Source organism: Anastrepha obliqua, chromosome 5, assembly GCF_027943255.1.
Source record: "Anastrepha obliqua isolate idAnaObli1 chromosome 5, idAnaObli1_1.0, whole genome shotgun sequence".
Taxonomy (NCBI): Eukaryota; Metazoa; Arthropoda; class Insecta; order Diptera; family Tephritidae; genus Anastrepha; species Anastrepha obliqua.
In genome coordinates, this window is record NC_072896.1 from 129,477,360 (window position 1) to 129,481,581 (window position 4,222).

Consider the following 4,222-nt stretch of genomic DNA (forward strand, 5'->3'; position numbering starts at 1 on the left):
GTTCAGAAAAATTCGAGTCAGAAAGGCTTTTTTCTGACATTTTGTGATTGTTTTACATCCAATTTCCAACCAATTGCCAAAGAAGTGTACACTGTTGGAAAGAGGAGAGTCTTATCTAACTTTTAATGAAAGTTTTAGCGAAATCGGAGCAGAATTGAGGGAACTATGGGACTTTTACCGCCAAAAAAAAGTTTCAAAAAAATTCGAGTCAATGAGGCTTTTATGTGACATTTTGTGATTGTTTTACATCCAATTTCCAACCAATCGCCAAAGAAGTGTACATTGTTGGAAAGAGGAGAGTCTTATCTAACTTTTAATGAAAGTTTCAGCGAAATCGGAGCAGAATTGAGGGAACTATGGGACTTTTACCGCCAAAAATGTTCAAAAAAATTCGAGTCAATGAGGCTTTTATGTGACATTTTCTGATTGTTTTACATCCAATTTCCAACCAATTGCCAAAGAAGTGTACATTGTTGGAAAGAAGAGAGTCTTATCTAACTTTTAATGAAAGTTTCAGCGAAATCGGAGCAGAATTGAGGGAACTATGGGACTTTTACCGCCAAAAATGTTCAGAAAAATTCGAGTCAGAAAGGCTTTTTTCTGACATTTTGTGATTGTTTTACATCCAATTTCCAACCAATTGCCAAAGAAGTGTACACTGTTGGAAAGAGGAGAGTCTTATCTAACTTTTAATGAAAGTTTCAGCGAAATCGGAGCAGAATTGAGGGAACTATGGGACTTTTACCGCCAAAAAAAGTTTCAAAAAAATTCGAGTCAATGAGGCTTTTATGTGACATTTTGTGATTGTTTTACATCCAATTTCCAACCAATCGCCAAAGAAGTGTACATTGTTGGAAAGAAGAGAGTCTTACCTAACTTACAGTGAAAGTTTTAGCGAAATCGGAGTAGAATTGAGAGAACTATGGGACTTTTACCGCCAAAAATGTTCAGAAAAATTCGAGTCAGAAAGGCTTTTTTCTGACATTTTGTGATTGTTTTACATCCAATTTCCAACCAATTGCCAAAGAAGTGTACACTGTTGGAAAGAGGAGAGTCTTGCCTAACTTCTAATGAAAGTTTCAGCGAAATCGGAGCAGAATTGAGGGAACTATGGGACTTTTACCGCCAAAAATGTTCAGAAAAATTCGAGTCAGAAAGGCTTTTTTCTGACATTTTGTGATTGTTTTACATCCAATTTCCAACCAATTGCCAAAGAAGTGTACATTGTTGGAAAGAGGAGAATCTTATCTAACTTCTAATGAAAGTTTCAGCGAAATCGGAGCAGAATTGAGGGAACTATGCGACTTTTACCGCCAAAAATGTTCAGAAAAATTCGAGTCAGAAAGGCTTTTTTCTGACATTTTGTGATTGTTTTACATCCAATTTCCAACCAATCGCCAAAGAAGTGTACATTGTTGGAAAGAGGAGAGTCTTATCTAACTTTTAATGAAAGTTTCAGCGAAATCGGAGCAGAATTGAGGGAACTATGGGACTTTTACCGCCAAAAATGTTCAGAAAAATTCGAGTCAATGAGGCTTTTATGTGACATTTTCTGATTGTTTTACATCCAATTTCCAACCAATCGCCAAAGAAGTGTACATTGTTGGAAAGAGGAGAGTCTTATCTAACTTCTAATGAAAGTTTCAGCGAAATCGGAGCAGAATTGAGGGAACTATGCGACTTTTACCGCCAAAAAAAGTTTCAAAAAAATTCGAGTCAATGAGGCTTTTATGTGACATTTTGTGATTGTTTTACATCCAATTTCCAACCAATCGCCAAAGAAGTGTACATTGTTGGAAAGAGGAGAGTCTTATCTAACTTTTAATGAAAGTTTCAGCGAAATCGGAGCAGAATTGAGGGAACTATGGGACTTTTACCGCCAAAAATGTTCAGAAAAATTCGAGTCAGAAAGGCTTTTTTCTGACATTTTGTGATTGTTTTACATCCAATTTCCAACCAATTGCCAAAGAAGTGTACATTGTTGGAAAGAGGAGAGTCTTATCTAACTTTTAATGAAAGTTTCAGCGAAATCGGAGCAGAATTGAGGGAACTATGGGACTTTTACCGCCAAAAAAAGTTTCAAAAAAATTCGAGTCAATGAGGCTTTTATGTGACATTTTGTGATTGTTTTACATCCAATTTCCAACCAATCGCCAAAGAAATTCGAGTCAATGAGGCTTTTATGTGACATTTTGTGATTGTTTTACATCCAATTTCCAACCAATCGCCAAAGAAGTGTACATTGTTGGAAAGAAGAGAGTCTTACCTAACTTACAGTGAAAGTTTTAGCGAAATCGGAGTAGAATTGAGAGAACTATGGGACTTTTACCGCCAAAAATGTTCAGAAAAATTCGAGTCAGAAAGGCTTTTTTCTGACATTTTGTGATTGTTTTACATCCAATTTCCAACCAATTGCCAAAGAAGTGTACACTGTTGGAAAGAGGAGAGTCTTATCTAACTTTTAATGAAAGTTTCAGCGAAATCGGAGCAGAATTGAGGGAACTATGGGACTTTTACCGCCAAAAAAAGTTTCAAAAAAATTCGAGTCAATGAGGCTTTTATGTGACATTTTGTGATTGTTTTACATCCAATTTCCAACCAATCGCCAAAGAAGTGTACATTGTTGGAAAGAAGAGAGTCTTACCTAACTTACAGTGAAAGTTTTAGCGAAATCGGAGCAGAATTGAGGGAACTATGGGACTTTTACCGCCAAAAAAAGTTTCAAAAAAATTCGAGTCAATGAGGCTTTTATGTGACATTTTGTGATTGTTTTACATCCAATTTCCAACCAATCGCCAAAGAAGTGTACATTGTTGGAAAGAGGAGAGTCTTATCTAACTTTTAATGAAAGTTTCAGCGAAATCGGAGCAGAATTGAGGGAACTATGGGACTTTTACCGCCAAAAATGTTCAAAAAAATTCGAGTCAATGAGGCTTTTATGTGACATTTTCTGATTGTTTTACATCCAATTTCCAACCAATTGCCAAAGAAGTGTACATTGTTGGAAAGAAGAGAGTCTTATCTAACTTTTAATGAAAGTTTCAGCGAAATCGGAGCAGAATTGAGGGAACTATGGGACTTTTACCGCCAAAAATGTTCAGAAAAATTCGAGTCAGAAAGGCTTTTTTCTGACATTTTGTGATTGTTTTACATCCAATTTCCAACCAATTGCCAAAGAAGTGTACACTGTTGGAAAGAGGAGAGTCTTATCTAACTTTTAATGAAAGTTTCAGCGAAATCGGAGCAGAATTGAGGGAACTATGGGACTTTTACCGCCAAAAAAAGTTTCAAAAAAATTCGAGTCAATGAGGCTTTTATGTGACATTTTGTGATTGTTTTACATCCAATTTCCAACCAATCGCCAAAGAAGTGTACATTGTTGGAAAGAAGAGAGTCTTACCTAACTTACAGTGAAAGTTTTAGCGAAATCGGAGTAGAATTGAGAGAACTATGGGACTTTTACCGCCAAAAATGTTCAGAAAAATTCGAGTCAGAAAGGCTTTTTTCTGACATTTTGTGATTGTTTTACATCCAATTTCCAACCAATTGCCAAAGAAGTGTACACTGTTGGAAAGAGGAGAGTCTTGCCTAACTTCTAATGAAAGTTTCAGCGAAATCGGAGCAGAATTGAGGGAACTATGGGACTTTTACCGCCAAAAATGTTCAGAAAAATTCGAGTCAGAAAGGCTTTTTTCTGACATTTTGTGATTGTTTTACATCCAATTTCCAACCAATTGCCAAAGAAGTGTACATTGTTGGAAAGAGGAGAATCTTATCTAACTTCTAATGAAAGTTTCAGCGAAATCGGAGCAGAATTGAGGGAACTATGCGACTTTTACCGCCAAAAATGTTCAGAAAAATTCGAGTCAGAAAGGCTTTTTTCTGACATTTTGTGATTGTTTTACATCCAATTTCCAACCAATCGCCAAAGAAGTGTACATTGTTGGAAAGAGGAGAGTCTTATCTAACTTTTAATGAAAGTTTCAGCGAAATCGGAGCAGAATTGAGGGAACTATGGGACTTTTACCGCCAAAAATGTTCAGAAAAATTCGAGTCAATGAGGCTTTTATGTGACATTTTCTGATTGTTTTACATCCAATTTCCAACCAATCGCCAAAGAAGTGTACATTGTTGGAAAGAGGAGAGTCTTATCTAACTTCTAATGAAAGTTTCAGCGAAATCGGAGCAGAATTGAGGGAACTATGCGACTTTTACCGCCAAA